The sequence below is a fragment of the Carassius carassius genome, chromosome 26 (genome assembly GCF_963082965.1).
Source record: "Carassius carassius chromosome 26, fCarCar2.1, whole genome shotgun sequence".
NCBI lineage: Eukaryota > Metazoa > Chordata > Actinopteri > Cypriniformes > Cyprinidae > Carassius > Carassius carassius.
The window spans coordinates 12,671,083-12,691,334 of NC_081780.1; the positions used below are offsets into that span (position 1 = coordinate 12,671,083).

General features: G+C 39.3%; 1 protein-coding gene across 1 annotated transcript in view; it reads right to left on the reverse strand.

Moving 5' to 3' along the window:
* The window catches only part of LOC132105846 (staphylococcal nuclease domain-containing protein 1-like), a 55,078-nt gene that overhangs the window by 19,752 nt on the left and 15,074 nt on the right, over window positions 1-20,252 (reverse strand). Inside the window, exon 2 of the mRNA XM_059511289.1 lies at window positions 8,125-8,266. The gene's annotated coding sequence lies outside the window, so the exon portion shown is untranslated. The remainder of the gene's footprint in view (window positions 1-8,124; window positions 8,267-20,252) is intronic.

Sequence of the window (20,252 nt, forward strand, 5' to 3'; positions counted from 1 at the left end):
CTAAATAATAGTAATATTTAGTAGCACAATGCCTTTATGTAAAAATGAACTTTTAATGAATGCATATTTGTCATTTTTACTGAACTTAAGACTGGTGGTGATGCTTAAGATATTTTTGGTCATTGAGGGTTTTTTATAAAATAAAAATAAAAAGTAATAGATCATATGAATTATTATTAAGAGATAATACTGCTACTAATTCTACTACCATACTAACAATATACAATGCACTATGAATTGATGAGCTGCTGGGTTCATGAATATTAATCACGTTGTCTGCGCTCGGTCAAACTGATTTGCTGAAATCAAAACAGGGACGGTAGATGAACGCCAGCCAATGAAATTGCCATTTGCGCATTAGCTCCGCCCACTACTGGAAAAACCGGCATATCTTCTTGTTCGAAAAATATGAATAATTCTAAATGAACTTCATTATTTTGACAGGAGAAGACACACAAAGAATAGTTTACATGTAGCGTGTCGATTCAGCGTGGTAAGACTCTCGCTCTCTCTTTGCATGTGTGAGAAACAGCGCTATCAGTAAAGCGACGGTGAGTCGTGCGCCTTCACACAGAGTTTACAGAGCATCAAAAACAGGTGCGCTGTGCGTACATTGACATGAATCGAAAAGTTCAGATCGCTTGATGGAGAGAGAACTCTGAAGCTCAGATGCTGAAATTAATGCAAGCGTCACGCGCTTCAGTCTATGTAGTAAACAAACCCGCACGTCTCTGCCATTCGATCATTCACACAGAGACGCACAGAACATGCAGGATTCATATTTCAAACAACTTTTGCGGCTTAACATTTACCGATATTGGTCCATATGGAGATATGATTTGGTCTGCTTTGCGGAAATCATAGCGCTGTATGCGTCAAGAACCGGGTTTGAACGGGACCTCGGTACTACCGGTACTTAAAGAAACCTGGTACAGTCACATTTACATTTTTTTAGTACCGACTTGGTACCGAAGTACCGGGTCTTTTGACAACACTATAATGAACACCTCAGCAACTCCACAGAAATGCCCTTCTTAAATATATTTAAATGTGCTGCTATGGCTGCAGCTGAGAGCAAATATGCAAATGCACAAGGAAGAGTGATTAGACCTAATATCAATGTTACTGCGATATTATTCCATGAAACGATTCCCAGAGGGAACAAGACTAAAGAAATGAGACAATACTAATACTGATGTCTTCAAATCACCATATTAAACAGAAATTTAGCTACCATTCCCAAGCATAAACACTGCATGTGGGTGAATATCACAAAATCAGCAAACAATAAGCCATAATTCAAGCCCAACTCAAGAAAAAAAAAAGACATTATATTTTGCATAAATAAAATGAAGCCTATTAATAAGACGATTAAGACTTCTTGCATTGAGAATTTTCTCATTACTTCTCATCAATTCTCATTACTGTACAGCAAAAAAAAAAAAAAAAAAATTCATTACTGCAATGAGAAAAATGTATTCAATGTATTCTGATAAAAATACCATATTTCAAAAAAATACTTGAGAATAATTAGAATTAAACAAACAAACAAAACAAAAAAAACTTGTGAAAAACTGTACGTATGAAAGTGTTCATGCAAAAAATAGATCCTAAAATGGATAAATTTTCTTGAGCAAAATGTTTTTTTTTCTTATCAGGTGAATAACAACCTGTACATGCCATGACACGTCAACAATCAAGTCAATTATGCAAAAATAACAAAAACAAAAAATCCTAAAATAATACAACAAAAATAAACCCGAAGGAACACGTTCAGCACTTTTAAGTTATGTATTAAGCAAACATGACATTGAACGGGGTGTGAGACAATAAAACCAATCAAAAATAGCAGTTATAATCAGCTTCATTTTTACAATTTGACCACAAGTAAAAGGAACTTCACCCATGAACAGATATATAAAAAAAAGCCACACACTTGAGTCGCTAATGATCACACCTTCGCTCAAAGCCATTTGCAGTAACGTCTTTATCTCTTTGAAACAGTGATGTTCATTCCCTCTTTTCCTTCCTCTCCAGGTAAAAGCAACAGCCCACGCCGAGCTAAAGGACAAAGCCACATTTTACACTGACAACGGGACGGCACGTGGTGACGTGGGCTGGCCCACCTGCCCGCTCGTCTCATTAAACATTCATTGGCGGGTGGACGGGGTCCGTTCTGCAAGGATAAAGGTAGTATTAAAGAGTTTCACCTCTCCTCCCGGCGCTCGTGATTGACTCTGAGCGGGAGACTGGGCAGACGAGGCCCAGTGGGGGTGGAAATGTGGAGAAAGGCAGAAGGAACGACCTCAATGAGCAAAAAATAAATCTACAGGCTCCTACAGCTGCTTATTCCGTTACATTAGGGAAAACAAGCAGAGAGATTTATAACAAACATGTACTTGGACACACATAAACTGGGATACAGTACACTGTTTTGGTGTACAGACGGCCCAGCGGTGTTACAGCAATCAGTGCCCGGTGCTAAATTACAGCTCTGTGATTTCAAAGCCATTGTGAAGGGAGGGCAGGGGCAGCATCTGCATCTTTTTCCTCCAATCGCACAGGCTGTGGGTGAGACCCTGACCCTGTGTTTTGATTGCAAGTTTCCAAATATACCCATAATGCCCTGCTGTGCTCCCGGCTTGGAGGCGTGCAAAGCACCTTTTTGGTTTCTGCTTCGCTAAAAGTGGTCATGGTAAAGAGGCAGTTTGGTTTCCTTTTCCGCAATTGCAGAACTTCAGCAATGCTTCATAAAGCCTAAAGACTTTGAGAAATCCTGGCTGTGAAAGCTGCATTTATTGCAATTACATCATTTGTTATGCTGAAAGTAGAGGAGTAGAAATTCTCCCTCCAGCTCAAAATGCTCTATAATCACATCTCTTCAACTCCGCAACAAATCTTAGGCCGTTATAAAATATATATAGTATACACTGCTGTTCAAAGGTTTGGGATCAGTACGATTTTAAATTGTTTTTAAATGGAGTCTCTTATGCTCATCAAGGCTGTATTTATTTGATCAAAAATACAGAAAAAAAACTAATATTGTGAAATGTTATTGCAATTTCTAATATTGATTTCTTATTTTAATATACTTAGCACAGCGTTAATAGACAGCGCTGAATTTATCAGCCATTACTCCAGTCTTCAGTCACATAATCATAGATCATTCTAATGTGCGGATTTATTAATAAATCAGTTAAAAAGAACAGCTTTCCATTAAAATACATATATTTTCCAACACTGCCTTTAATTTAACTTTTTATCCATTTAGCACATCCTTGCTGAAAAGTATATATGTAAAAAAAAAAGAAAAAAATTACTGACCCCAAAATTTTGAATAGAAGTGTATATTGCAACAATTTATATTTTGATTAAATGCTGATATTTTTATTTTTTATTTATCAAAGAATCCTGAAAAAAGTATTACAGGTCCCAAAAATATTAAGCAGCAGATCTGTTTCCAACACTGATTATAAATCAGCTTATTCTGAAGGATCAATGATGCACTGCAGTAGTAATGATTTGCTTCACAGGAATAAATTATATTTGAAAGTATATTAAAACAAAACTTTTTAAATTGCAATTTTACAATATGACATTATTTTCTGTATTTTTGATCAAATAAAGAGCATAAGAAACTCCTTAAAAAAAAAAAATCTTACTGATCCCAAACTTTTGATTGGCACTGTATGTAATTATATATCCTGAATCAAAGTCATGAATATTAGACAATTACCTAAAGCTTCTATAAATCTACAGAAGAGTTTCAGGAGATGTTCAGACTACACTCGAGTGCTAATCAAGAGTGCTTCACACTTGGCTTGCACCTCAATGCCTACAGATTCCACCCAATGCTGAAATCAATACAAAGTACCAGCGTTCGCCCCACCCTTAATTAAATCAATATCAAAGCATTGTTTCCAGTGACTCCACTTGTGAAGCGCAACCAATGGAAAATGAGGATGGCTTTGCAGAAGACCAATAGCAAGGTGTGAATTGAATACAGAATGTTGTCCAGCGGTGAATGTCTATGGGAACAGTGAGTACAAATTAAGGCAAAACTGGAAAAATACATTTCCCCCTGCTAGGCGAGTGGGCTGGCCTTCATAAGGTGTAAAACAGCTGTTGCCTGTAGGGGTGCGCGGTGGGTGATGTGTAATAAAAACTGGCACCTGGTAAGGGAACCACTCGAGTCATTAAGCTGTGTGCCAGAGACGGCCCCTCTACCCCCACCAGCCAAACTTATACCACAAACTACCCAAGACACTCGTGAACCAGAATTATCAGACAGATGTACAGTATCTCACAGGCTCTGCTGGTTAGGGGAAAGTAATTGACTGAAGGACCAATGGTAATTAAAGGAAAACAAAATCAAGCAAAACACTACAAACATAACTTTTAGGAGGACGTGCAATAATTATTTCCAGTTATTTATATTGAAGTTTGACTATTTTTAAGTTTGCTATGTATGATAAAGTAAATAAATCAAATTTCAACATAGCGACACTAAGAGATCAAAATAAAATGTACAAAAGACATTAAAACTAATTAATAAATGATATACAAATACAAAAATGTAAAGCATAAAGTATTTTCCAGGTTTTTCATACCAGTACCAAGTGCTAGGAAAAATAAAAATCACATAAAAATAAAGACATGCAGGAGACAAACCTGCCATACATAATTATACTCACTGCAAATTGACACGTAATTATACTCCCAAATATCTACACAAGGTGACAAACCCATCTCTGTTCTGAATTACTTTCCAACAGCTGAATACAAATGGCATCTAATTTGCCTGTTGCAGACGAGTTTGCTGACGCTAATGCCCAAACTAATCTGTCAGAGCGGGTAACCGAAAGAGTTCATTACTTTACTGAGGTTTCAGTTACACAACTACGCAGCACCCCAACCCCAGAGAGAAATTACACACGGCCTCTGGAGATACACACAGACGTTCCTTTGCCCAAGGAATTCCATTTCACTACTGATCTCACACTTTGAGTAATTAAATCCAACTAATTAAAAAACACAGAGAAAAGGGAAAAAAATTGATAAAGACAGAGAGAGAGAGAGCGAGAGAGAAAGTTCGGCAGCTTTTCCCTGCTCCGCATGGAGTGCTGGAAACCGGAGATGTTATCAAGGCGATTTGTGGGTGTTTAGAGTCTTTTAAATGAAGTCGTGAGCTGGGATCATCACAGCATCGGGCTGTGCATTAACCGCAGACTGCGTAATGCTCATAAGAGATGGCAGCTTCAGCCCTGTGATACCACAAAATCAATCAGAGCGGTTTATTTTCACTCGACACGACCCTGTAACCACCCGGGTTTGAGGCACAGGGAAAAAGAACTATGCAGAGGTTACAGACGTGTTCAGAATTTTGATTAAACCTTGATTTGATCTGTTATTTACACTGACAAAGACAGTGGCTAAACACACATTACAGACATGTGACTGGATTGAATTACAGTGTGACAAGCAGTAATATTCCATTCGTTTCTTCAGATCTGGTTTGAAGTTGTCAAAAACATGAATGAAGTGTTGCATGGCTCTGCAGCTCGTGTACTGATTAATGCATGCGCTACCAGTTTCATCATGATAAAAGCAGTGAATCTGTAAAAACAACTGCAAATAAAACTGAATCTGAGAATAAGAATTATTTTTAAAGCAAGTCAGTGCACTCTGCAACCACTTTGGTAATGGGCTACTATCTGGCCATCAGACTGTCAAATTATGATCCATTATGGTCATTCTGTTCTTGTCTAAACTTAAGAACATGGTTGTGGTTGTCCTCTGTAAAGATTAAGTGTGTAATGTTTAAATGCCACAGAATTTGTTTTTAATATGGTAATACATAAATGCACAAGTAAAAAATGTTCATAAATGTATAATCTATAATTAATTAAAAAAATGAAATAAAATTATATTATTTATATACTTTTATATTATGAATGTGAACAGTCCTCCCTTACCTCACACTTATTCATAAATCAGACCTTCACATGAACTCCTGACATCCACACTGTATTTGTGATCTGATTTCATAGTGATGACTTTTGTATTTTAATATTATTAGAATTTTTTAAATTTAAATGATTCCCATCTTTCTTATTTGAATTTTTGAAAATTCAAATGATACGAAACTCCCAACATTCCTTTCTGCAATACCACCATAAGGGAAGAAAGTGATTAGATTAGATGTGAAATTTGCAGACATAAAAATTTATGTCATAATCAAAAGGCTCGTCTTCAAAGTGTTTATGAAAATCATGCCCGCCCTGTTCGGATTTTCCTGTCTTTCTGAAGTTACTGTGAGAAACCGGTAATGAAATTGCAAAGCGACTGGCTTGTAGGTTTTTATAGGGCTCTGCTTTGATGTGCTCTACAAGGAATGAGACCTCCTTAACACAGTTTGGAGAGAGTGTGAGAGAGAGAAAGAGGAATGACTTTCAGCTGAAAATAACAATCCTGTTTCTCTAACGAGGACATCTCTCTCCCTCCATCTCCATTTCCAATCCTCTCAGTGGAAAACATTGGCCAATTAAACAAGGAAAAAGATGCACACACTCTGGTTCATCTGACAAAAAAAGCAACAACAAAAAACAGCTAAAACAGTGCAAAGCTGCAAACATACTGCATCAGCTCAGCATTTTTCTGTCTTATCTTCTCTCACTACTTCCTGTTTTCCATCTCGTCTCCCTCCGTTTTTGCACTATATTTGCAGTGACCTGCTTTTCTCCTGCAGCTAACCAGATCACCTGAGTAATTACCTCACAAAGAACCGAGTGTATGTGTGTGTGTGACTGGTGTGTGTGACTGCTGGTATTCATTGGTGTGATGGTTTCTAGACGTGGCACAGCCATCTTCACTTCCTCTCAGGGCAACCTGCAGTGGTTAAAGGTCATCTGAGGGACAAAAGTCATAAATTGAGGTTGGCCAGAATCTCAGCCTTTTCTCTAAAATTTTCTCTTAGTTGTTTTTAAACATGTTTTGACACCTGTGGGTATCTGAGATGGAGTTATTTGAAGCTAAACGCCACACTAAAAGCGATAGGATTGTCACGCTTCTGGCAACGCAAGCCTCAGATTTATTATAAATTCATGCAAATTAATTAATTTGCGAATTAGGACACATTAAGAGACAACGGAAGTCAATTTTATGGTCCTGCCAATGAAGTCTGCCACTGGAACATGTAGCGAGACCCAAATTATGCAACAAACAACAGTGTGTGTGCATAATTAGGATCTTTCTTCTGGTGTGTGTATGTGCACATGTATATAAGATTATATGAAAATATGAATGGAAGAGAGAAAAAGTGTGTTTGTTCACTAAAACAGCTATTTGAATCTCAGAACAGTTGCCCTATCATGGACTAGGTTACTACCAAGGGTGATTTAAATGTCATGTTTAATGACTAGGTGCTATCATACTGAGCACAGAGATCATTCAGGGCATTTAGAGGGCAACACACACAACCTGCAATGTTTCCTAACTGGAATTTGCTGGAGCGGCGACATTTAATAATCATCCTATCAGGAGTCTGAAGAAAGCCCTTCAGGTATGATGTCATAATCATGCCTGGTTGAATGTGGAGTTGGATTAGATGCTCATTAGTGTAAAACCCCGAGAGCTCGTCATCTAAACAAAGAACGAAGCCAATTTAAATTATGTGATTCAGAAGGCTTTTTGCTGCAGACTGTTTAACCGTTTTACTGTTAGCATTCCCATTTTCAATTGCAGAATGTGACTTGCATTCTGATATCATCGTGTCTTTGTGATATCTTTCATCATTTTAGACCAATCACCTAAGCCATAAATGTCACATGACTAAACATCTATCCATCTATCTATCTATCTATCTATCTATCTATCTATCTATCTATCTATCTATCTATCTATCTATCTATCCATCTATCTATCCATCTATCTATCCATCTATCTATCCATCTATCTATCCATCCATCTCCCACATGAGTTTACAGATTTTTTTATAATGTCTGTCAATGGAGCAAGATGCTTTTTGCCTGTAGTTATAGCATGTACCAGCAGGGACTAACTGGACCACGTTTGCATGGACGCCACTGTTTCTCCATTGGTTTTTGAAATGAGGGCAGCACTCACCGGTTTCCACATCCTGCGCGTAGAAGTGCAGTCCATCTGTGATCTCGGTGACATAGACAGCTTTGTATTTCGCCACACGTTCCTTCTGCTCTGTGAGCTGAGCCACCTCTTCTTTTGGTTTCTCTTCATAATTGGCCCAGAGCTGTTGACAAGAAAAAAAATTTAAACCAGGATCCAAAAATTACCAATACATCACAGCTACATAGCATTTTGTTTATTAAGTGGTGTTTATTTTGATTACATGTTCAGTTAAACCTATTAAAACCTCAGACTGAACAAAATGGTTTAATCTGCTAGCATCAGTGTGAACATTGCATTTGTTGATAATCCCTTCACATTCACATGATGGGTCGGTAACCTATTTACCCATCCGTGAGAAGGTCACAATGACCTCTGCTCTTCACGGATGACAGGCGGTATTGGCTAGATTGGAGCAACGCCGCCAGAGGGCAGAGAATCATGAAGCAAGACCGAGCTCATTAAGAATTGCAGCTGCAAATCACAAATTTGAGTGCGGATTTCAGCAACATGCCAAAACTAAGGATGAGAAGTTCTAATTCATCAATGCTTTATGAAATGTCAAGAAAAGAGCTCCTGCGTGCAGTCAAAGCAGTTTGTTTTGCTTACTAAGCACTGAAGGTTGAGTCTATTATGAAATACAAACACGACAAATTAACAGTCTCTTACGCAACCACCCCTTACTTCAGTTGAGAGGCTTTATTAGCAAATGATGTTCCATCAGATATTGAAGTTTTCCCCGTTATTCCATTAATTTTCTCTCTCCCAGAGAGCAGGAGGCAACTAATTACAAACCAGACTTTTATATGCGCTTCCTCACAGTGCTGGTTTTAGCTAATAATGTCCACCAGGACTGCAAGGCCGACATTTACAGGCCAATTTCACCACCAGATTGAGAATTAACACAGATATATGTAAAAATACAGCTGGTGACATGCAGTATGCCTTGCAAAACCAGCCACCAAATGATAAACTACAGGGTCAAACTACCCAATTACATCTGATTATTTCCCCCGAGTCGTGAAAAAAACAAGGGAACATGGAGGAAAATGATTCCTTGGGGAAAACGCCAGGGTTAATGAAGATTTAAACCGCAAACCACTCCACAGCAAGGGCGCTAGTCTGACCCCACTACCCACAATGCCCTTGCACAGTGATACGAAGTTATAATCAAACCTGGAGGAACAATCGCAGTCACCCAGATTTGAGTGTCAACACTTGTTACAGTGCCGACTGTCACAATGTCATTTCTGGCACCGATGGTCAGCACAAACCACATGCTTCCTGCGGCCACGTGACCTCTGATACGCGGCGTCGAGGCAAGGGCACTTGAGACACGCGTGAACAGGCAGACATATGCAAAAACCCACTCTCATGTATCGTCTGCTGCAAAAGCACAAAAGATGCCACAAACACACACAATGACTCAAAGAAAGACACTGCACCCTGGGCAAATGACCTTCTGTGAGCAACCAACCATTCTGGTTTTGTTCCACATGAGTGCAGGTATATGACTGCTGCTGGGCGGGGTCATGAAGAGAAAGGATTTGTGATGTATTCTGTCATTGAGCTGCCTGTGGCCTAAATCCATAGCAATAAGCCACAAAAAAACAAGTGTGACAGAGTGAGAGACGGGACGACAGCTTTGTTGCACGCTAACTGCAATCCTCAAAGGACAAAAAACACATTAGCAGATCAACAGAAGCAGAAATACGAGCCTCTAACATGGCCTTATGAGAAACTCTAAACACTGATCGGATAAATCCAGTTTGAAACTATGGTAAAATTATGATAAACACCTGTGATCACATATTCAAAATGAATACAGCTATTTAAATTGCAACTACAAAGACCCTATATTTATGCAGATGAAACACTGTTCATCTCGCCTTAAAACCACTATAAACCAATCCTTCATTAACTACAGTTGCCATTCACAATTTTATGAGGTAGAATTTAGAAAAGTTAGTTTTAGAGTTTAAACAATTATATTGGAAATTATACAAACATATGATAAAATGTTGTGGCTTGGACACTTATAATAGTGTCATGGTATCATGATAGGATACAGATGATACTTTTATACTGATTCAGGTCAACAGTGACCATTGTACAAATGTTACACTAATGTTATAAATTGTAAAATTCAAATCAATTCATATAAATTCAAATTAGGTTCTCTTTTCCACTGGCTGACACTACGGAGCACTTTCACTTCATAAAAGAAAAGTGAATTCATCCCAGCCCACATAAAAATATCAAATTTGCCCACTTTATGAGGACATTTTTGCAGATAAAATGGGCAAAGGAAAGCTTGGCAAAGTTAACTGTAATTGAATTTTTTTAAATAAAAAATTGTGATAAATTGTTTATTGAACATTTTTATTAATAAAATAGACCACTTGACTGAGGTTACGTGATATTCATATTTCCACATTGAATGGTTTAGGCCATGACCTTAGCTGAAATCAGTGTAATGCATGCTATCAAGTGGCTTTTTGCTTTATTATGGTAACACATATGGGCCAATTCTCACTATTTAGTAGTTGCTTATTAACATGCTTATTAATGACATTGTATGCTTATTAGTACATATAAAGCACATTCTGCATGAGCATATTCTGCATCCCTAATCCTACCCAATACTTTAACTTAACTACCTCACTAACTACTAATAAGCAGCAAATTAAGAGTTTGAGGCAAATTCATAGCTAATGTTTTGTTAATAGCAAGAATTGGACCTTAACATGTAGTGTGTGTGATTTCTTAGTAGGATCTGTTATTGGAAGCAGCAATTTTTGTCAATAGTATGTTAGTGTGTCCGTGCCTGTTGTGTTGAGCACTTGAGGAGAGGTCAGACTTCCTTCAGGGACTAAAGATACAGCAGAGTTACATTCATAAAAACTGCCTCTCTCACACACCGAGTTCAGGGGAGGGGGCCGTTCCAAACGCTGATGAAAGGTGACAGTGTGTCAATTCCAATAGAGTGTGTTCCGCCCAGCGAGAGCGAATCCCCATCAACACCCAGTGCGCATACACACAAACACACAGGGCCCAAGGGAAAGAAGCAAACGTATAGTCCCAGTTTTTACCGGTACACACTGAACTTTACCTGCCAAATTAATCTACATCCAAGAGAGTTATATGCATCAAACACAACAATGAGCCAGGGAGAAGAACTACAATACCCATAATTCACTGCACTCGAGGCAGGTAAGCAGGCTGTATTTTTTTCAGCAAAACAAATAAAGTAAAACTTGGACTAATTCAGCTTTTAAATAAAGCATTTCATTGTCACATAGCCATCTAATAAAGCTTAAAAAAATAAAAATAAAGCCATGTTTATTATTAATCAAATTATACTTGGTAAATCAATTTAGCATCCATTATATTCATAATGAAGTTACCTTAGGAAATAAAAGCTCATGAATTCAAGAGAAGCCTCTTTCTTACACTTCTGCATTAGGCATAATGATAAGGCACACTCACACAACACACACAAACGTCTTTAGCAAAGTCCACTTAAACTCAGAAGCTGCTGCATAAATTGGATACTTGGAATACTAAGATGTGAGTCCGATGACGGGGAGAAAAATACATTTGTCAGCAGCGTGACTGGAAATATCTCATTTAAGAGATTCACTGGCCATTAAAAAAGCATAGTTAAAGCCAAAACTTATATTTCTCTCCATTACAGAACAAATACTGTACAGGAATAACCAGATGGTTTATTATACTCTGGGAAAATCTGAATGCAATTTTTCCTTGCACTGCTTCAGTTATTCAAAGTGAAATGATCCACATTTCTAAAGAGGGGCATGCTTCAGTAAATCTGTCAAGCAGTCAGGGAGACTCTGTATTCCACTGTAATACTTGGAAAAAAACACTTAAAAATAACTTGACTGAAGTCAACATACTTATCTTTCACCTATTTTGAGTAAACACTGTATTCTAGAGTCTCTACTGGTTGTAAGCACAGGAGACACACCACCATTTTGACTGGGCTTGTCCCAAATACAACTGAATGTGTGGGTTCTGCAGTGCTAGACTGTATAGGTGCTATACAGTCTGAAAAACTGAATGGTAATCTGAGAGGTGGGATACATCATCAGGGTGTTTAATCTGACTCGACGACCCATGATGCCCGTCCGCTCGATTTGTCTGCTTATATTGATGAAGCTGTTAGCAGTATGGAATGACTAACAAGGCAGACATGCCTTTACATACAATTTACGAAAAACCGCCATATGCAGATGGATATGCTGTCTATATCAATGATATTATGATTCAGTCACTGCAGAAATACAATGCAAAAGCAACAACACTGATATAGAGAAAAAAAAGTATGCGATCGCAAGAGAATGATCCAAGCAGAAAAGGTTTCGTCACAGTTGTTTTACAATCTTCAGGAATTATTTTCTGATTTGTTTGACTATGAATTTATTTTTATTTTTTGAGAAAATGTAGATATTAAAGTAAATAATTTATAATTATAGTAAATACAATACAATATGTAATTTCATAGTGACAGTAAGTGGTCTTGAAGTGACTATTTATATATAAAAAAATCATTTAGAGCACCTTCCTGATTAAAATATTTGCACTGGATCAATACGTGCCTACTTCTAGTGTCCCTCCTTAAAAGTGCAATGCCCCATTTATCAAGATCCGAGCACACAGCTTTTACACAATACCTTAAAACAATGTGCATTTTGAAAAGTACTATACAAATACAAACATTTATTTGTATTAAATATTTAAATAAAAGCAGCAAGAGCATGACGGAATGCGATCATATTCTGTTCGCAACTAAAACGTGAAGCAGCTTAGAATGTATGCGCACGTGCACCCTTAGAGGACTGGGGGAAGAGGAGAGAAAATCAACGTGGAAAGATTCATGAATGACAACAGCACTAAGTCTTACTCTTTTGAACTCCTGATTGACATCTGATAGCAACAACCTCTGACCCCAGCACATGCACACATCTAAGCAGGACATGGGATCCAGATGTCCAATTATCCCATGTTTTGATACTGTGTATACTAACAAGACTTATAAATGTGAGGTACTAATGGGATGTTGCACCAATGTACTGTAGGATGGGAGGTATTAAACACACATTTACACCTGCAAATGTGTTCACATGAATGCTTCCAAGTGTCTGAGCAAATATCAATCTTGAGGCATTAAAACCAGAACTACCAGCGACAGCTTACACATTTTCCAGGTAAAAGCACGTCTGTGTCATGAGAGAGAGAGAAACACATTTCACGCTAATTTGACTGTAAAGCACACTGTCGAAAAACAACACTGTCACAGTTTTTCTGGCTAAAATGTACTCAAACACATGGGTCCATGGGGTGACAAAGGGCAGACTGACCATCCATCACACATTCCAAAGTCCACATCAATCTACTCACAGATGCTGACAAACATCAACTAAGTGACCTACACTGTCAGCATCCACTTAACCTGCAAACACTGAGCTAGAGCTATAAACTCACTTAGCATAATCATACTAGTCATCTGTAAAAACACACTATAAGCTGGATAAATCCAGCATTTTCCGATCTACTCAACTTAGGATGGGGTGACTTGGGGTGAAACGCAGAGGGGAGGGGTGTGTGGAGCAGAGGTGGACATGGAGTCTTGGATGTGGTTACTTAGCGGATAAATTTATGCATTAAAAGTGCCCAGGTGGCATGGCACTTTGGGAATCAACAGCTGTGAGATGTCAGCATGTGGGGAGCTTCTCTTCAGCCTCATATCACCGACAGCAGCTGTTGGGATGCAGTGGCGGTTGCGTGGCTTATACTGCGGCTTACACCGCTAATGTCACCACCCTCCTGTCAGCCGTTACAAACTCCCACCAGCCTGAAATTTCTGCACAGTAAAGGTAAGAAATCACCAGAAACTCTGGCTCGTCGCAGTGGTGTTGTTGTCAGAACTCTTAAACATGCACTAAGCGGTTTAGCGCCATTTCTGTGGGAAGTAACAATGAAAATAAAGCCTGTTTGTGCAAACAAAACAGCCTGGTTCTGAGGGGTCTGGCATGCATGTCGCGGCTCCCCACCCGCACGGATGATGCCCCCGGGGGAAACACGGCAGCATATGGGACCTTACACAACACTCAGACTTTCTGCTCCAATGCTGACTTCACACAGCTATTAGAAAAAGACTGCAAAAAGATGACAATGGCATTTAAAAAAAAAAAAAAAAAAAGACAGTCACCAGAATTATCTGGTTTATTAAACACCAAAAACCTGACAAAGTTAAATGGGTGTCAGCAAACTGAACAATCTGTAAATTCTTCTTCCCTCAAAGTTTGGATGTAACCGTAATAGCAACAAATCATTGTTCATATTGTGATGCACTTTGGAGTAAGACAAAATAATTAATGTGACTTGGTCCTATTCATAAGATGTTTAGATTAAAGGCAGCAGACTTGCATTGAATGCAAGTTTGCAGTCGATAGTAAGAAAGGGGCGGATTTCAGCAGACCTAATGTTTAGAGAAGTCTGGTATGGGGAACAAGAAAAGTATATAATTTCACCGGAAGACTGAGTTTAGGAGGTCAAAATAAATAAAATAAATGAAACTTGCATGGGTGAATTGTTCACTATGTAATCTAAAACATTCATTAGAAAAGAGAAAAGGTGAATTGCCATTTCACCAGCAAGTGTACTAAAGCTAAATCAGCTCTTTAAGAACTGCTTAACTGTTCTGCACATATCTAGACACAACATTTCTTTTTGCATAATCAAATGCACTGGAGGAGTTCTAATATTTCGTTCTGAACAAACCTCCTGATGTTTGTACAAAGCTGAGAAAAATTTAAAATAAAAGCCTTCCAAATCAGTATTCATTTGCCGTAAAGACTAGAAGCGGAGCTATTTAAAGCGGCTTATTTCCAGCTAGCCTGCCTACCTGCCGTCTGCCCACACTTCACCGCATGAAATAACCACATGCGACATATGTTTTAATCAGACTCAGTCATGACAGAGGGCTTCCGGGAAGGACATGAAATTCAAGTGAAGTCTACTTCACACAAAGCCATTTATCAAATAAACTGATAATTGCGTTTACGCAACCCTGACCTAAAGAGGTTTAATAGAGGTTCTTTCCGTTTCCTTCTGCAAAGGAATTAACACAAATACATGTGCAAATTAAAAGCAAAATAATCAAGTTTAACCAAGCATGTCTTGATGCCGGTTGTCATGGCTACGGTTCATCTCTTGAAAAGCAGCCTCTTCATTTTTTCGGATCAAATATTCCACCTCTCGCAGCTTTGCTCATTGACTCACTTGCATCTGACAAACATGGGCGTTTAGCTGTCTTTACACATGGAGATGCTGAGGAGCTGGACAGTAAAAAGGAGGAAAGATGACAGAAGAAAACTGGACTGACATTAACAGTCACTCTTCAGGGGGACACTTACGTCCTGGAGGAGGCCTGGTAGCCCACTAAAACCAGTCACCCCCCCCCCCCCCCCCCCCCACACACACAAACTCAAACAACATGGCTGGCTGCAAGCCCACGGCACTGTTGAGAGACAGAAAGAGAGAGGGGGAATACTGAAAAAAGGGAGTTGCATGATGGGAGAGAGAAAGAGAAGCGCATGAGAGAAAGATGAAAAGAAGTGAAGCCTGAGTATGTGTTTACATAACAGTGCGACTCCTTCAGGGTAGACAAAATGCCTGTCTGTTTAAGTAGAGCGAAATAAATCACTCTAGAACTCTGCATTCAAATAGAAGTGCAGTTTAAAGAAATGGTTCCACCCAAAATGAAAAATCGGCATCATTTATTTACCCACATGTTGTTCCAAAGCTGTGAGTTTCTTTATTGTGTGAATCACAAAAGATGTTTTTTTTTGAAGAATGTATTGGCGGCTCTTTTCCATGCAATTATAATTAATGGTGAGAGCTTTCACCTTCAAAAATGGTACAAGCTATTTTGGGAGAAGGGGGAAAAAAAAGATGTCGGACACAGGCAGGGCTAATGCCTAAATTTGAGGCCCGTGCAGGGCTCTACTTGGAACACCTTACTTAAAAAAATATTATGAATCATACATTACTGCATGAACATGCCAAGGAGAGTGGTGATATCAAAACTTAAACTCACACAAAGCTATATGAATGAAGCATTCGTGTAATGGAAAAGAGTTCCACCTTCAATGTTTTATTTTTTATTTTGTGTTCCATGGAAGCCAACAACATGGTTGTGAAACCTCTTAAGGGTGATTGAATCATGACAGTATTTTCAGTTTTGGGTGAACTATCCGTTTAAGACATTCAAATTGTGACCCTTCACTCCGACTCTGATTTACTCTAAACAGGAAGTTGTCAGGTGAATCTGACACTGCAATTTGAGTCAGATTCAATTTGATCGATTCTTGATTGAGTTTCCTGTGCGAGCGTGCACTGTAGTCCTGGCCATGTGCTGCCATGTTTAATAGAATCGCAGAAGCCGACAGGCTCTGAGCCACTTCCTTTCACTCTCTGGCCCAACAAACACTGACAGCACATGAAAAAGAGCCCACTTGCTTCCCTGTTGAAGAAATGGATCTTTCTGTCAAGGAGCCTGTGGCGTTCTGTAACCGCAACCCAAAATGGCTCTGAGCACAGTCCAGCACGGTCAGATTTATGTCTGGATGTTAAACCCACGGGTCCACGGGGGTCAGGAGGGGTCGTCATGAGAGACTGATGGTCTGGGACAATGGAGGGAAGCTGTGTGTGATTGATGCTGAGGGGTCTTAACGTAACGGCCCACTACAACTCTTTAGGCGATTGGATGTCAAAGAATGAACAGAAACTCACACGCATGAAAGCACCTGGGCGAACAAGTGTGCGAACACACACAAATAATACAACTGCTACACTTGCCCGCATTCAATGACAGATAACACTGAAGCCTTGAGGGAATCATGTCAAATACATATGAAATGACAACAAGATGGGGAGAGAAAGCAAGAAAATTATATTAAAAGAATCTTACAGATTCAAGCTAGTCTCTACGGACGGCATACTGTTAATTAATATTTGCCCCTCAGTTTGTAAAATCTAACAAAAATCAACACTGTATATCCTTCCATTTAACTTTCACTGTTCTGGACAATGTGAAATTATTTTCCATGGTAAATTGACAGCATGTCAAAGATGCTGTTGACAGCACTTAACTTGTATTGAACCCAGAACATTTCTGTAAAAGTTCACCCATTACAAACCCATTACCACATGCAGACTGTGATGGAAATTGATGCCCCCAAGGTCGCAAAGGCAAATAAATCAGCAATCTGAATGAACAGAAGAGCAGCTTTGCAAGGAGAAAAAGTGGGGAATGAGAGCGTAAAAACAGGAGGAAGAGTGAGTGCATGCATTTAGGAGGGGAATTGGCAGCAGATTTAAGAATAGCCTCTCCCTGCACTGAGGACTTCGTTTTTTTTTTCAGAGCAGGTAATAAAGAAAATTGATGAGCCGTTAGCTGAATCCCCAAGCCTAGAACCGCTGGCTTAAACCTGTCTACTGTGCTCTCTCAGGAGTATGTGTGTGCATGACAGAGAAAGAGCCACAATGACCTGAGAAAGAAAGAAACGCAGGTGGAAAGAGCGAGAGAACATCATTTGCTGAAAGCCTGGGTTCTCTGAGGTGGTCTTATCATGCTGTATAATGATGGGTTTTAGGCCCAGGAGGCTCTGGACGCATTTCTGGACGACGTTGTTGTGAGAAACTCAATACACTTGAACCAAATAAGACAAAAAGCCTCTGAAAATGTGTCTCGGTTTAGAAGAAAGCTGTCAACGAGCTTAAATGGATTCAGTGAAGTTGTCACATAAAAAGCAGCTGTAATGCTGCTGGAGTCTGGTTATGGACTGGCCGTGAGAAGGGTTGGAATGACACGATTCTTTAACAAAACGGATGGCAGCAAACTCTGCCAGCAAGATACAAATATTCAGCATTTATTAGTCAGGAATGAAGTGACCACCCACTGCCAAAAATGCATTAAAGACACAGTCATGAGCGTCTGCTCTCCGCAAATGTTAGTGGGCGCGCACAAGAGAAGGTCCACTCTTTTTAATTACTGTCAGGCGATTAGAGAGGACACCTGAAGCGACAGCCGAGTTGAGGCTACTAAACGTTTTGGCGGTGGAGGGTTTGTACTCCCAAAAAGGAGTGAATGTCAGCAGGCTAGAGGGAAATGCCATGCTTGTGTGTGTATGTCTAACTCCACTTGGAAGGAGCAGAACTGCAATATCATTCAACACAAAGATGCACACACACACTTTTAGATCTAAGCACTGCTGAATTTAAAGGACAAGTAGACAGTTTATGTATTCCTTTACTGTCATATCCCCAGGCTCCCCAGGGACTCAATTCACTACAATTCAGAATATACTGTCACTAGGAGTGCAAATAAAAAGAAGCCCTTTATTTTTATAATATATTTAGAAACTTCTGGAAGAATAAATCAAAAACAATCTCACGAAGAAATCAGGAACCTGACTTATAGCTATTTTTCTATCTATAAATCCACCTACACACCACCCATACTGTACATCAACTCGTCCATCCATCAATTTATCTTCTCTACCCAACCATCAACACATGCCATCCACCCTTGCATCTATCTACCCATCTGTTCATCTACTCAATTGAGTGTATAAGACGGCATATTTGTACTTTAAACACATTTTGTGCCATACTTTGAATATTGTAAAATATATAGAGCATTGTCAATTATTTGTCGTAATTTTTAATCTTTGTATATACATGATTCGTGCACAGTAAGGCCAAGAATGCTTATTAGCAAAATATGGCCTATTATGATTTAATATCAGCTTAAAACCATCTGGCCCATATCCTTTGACTTCGTGTTTTGGACAAGGATTTGCCAACTGCAAGCAGATCTCTTCACTTCAAAGGATTCTGCGATATTGCAGAACCAAGAACAGAAAACACTACTTCCATCAACTCAAGCAGAAAAAAGTCCGTTCTTGGTCTGCAGTCTCCCTCGGGGGGCAGATGTCTCTGTGCAACTGCAGGGCAACTGTCCTTCAACCTCAAATGCATAGGAAATCCTCAAAAAATCCTCAAGCGCACAAACCATATGTGCAACAACTGCAAACACAATCATTTGTGTTCTCTACTGCGTATCCAAGCATGTGTTCATCTGCAGTAATGCAATTCACAATGTCATATCTAATTACAGTCCGAGCAGACAAACATGCATACACAGTGCTTCCCCCATGAGAATGGAACTAGTGGAAGTGTTATGGCTTTCTTTCTGCACGGGTGAACCACAAACCTGCCTAAAAGAGTGTCCGTCAAGAGCCTAGAGGGATATCCCGTAAACGAGTGGAAGGGCGGCCAAGGACACACAGTCAGGGTGACATCTCGTGTTTGCACACATCTGTATGTGTGCATGAGAAGTGCAGCGTGAGCTAGATGTCTTCTTGTATGTATGCAGATGCCTGACAATCCTGTCTGGAAGTGGATGGATTTTTGTGTCTGTGCAGACTGAGTATTTACACGGCCTGTCTGTCACTACATCCTGTCTGCCCATGTATGCACTCTCTGGCTCTCCTTCAAGCTGGCATTGACGTTAATGTTCAAAGTTACTCACGCTTGCATGCCTGAGTATGAGTGAGTACAAGAGGAAATGTGTGAGTAAATGTCTTTGTGGGTCAAGTTGTTCTTACAAAATGGGGACCAAGTAAGGAAAACTTACAAATAAATAATAAAAAATGCCTTAAATTTATGGTAACGAGAGAAAATATCATTAGCTCATTAAAACATCATAAATTAGCATCTCGGTAGAAAAATAAAGGTCTGCTGAGACGAGTTGTGAATAAATGTGACAGACTGCTGAAACTGCACCTGAAGATTTGTGGAAAATGTGTGTGTGTATGGTTATAAGGAGCCCTGGCTTGCCTTCAGGGCTGTTAAATATTGCTTATGTGGTAGTGTGTATGTGAAGTGTGTACGTGAAGTGTGTTAGGAGTAGATGACCCAAGCTCGTTTTCTATGCAGAAATGTGCATATTGCATAATCCATGAGATGTATGGAATAGCCCTTCTCAGCTTTTCCCCCTTGTGTGACAAGAGAGATGATCT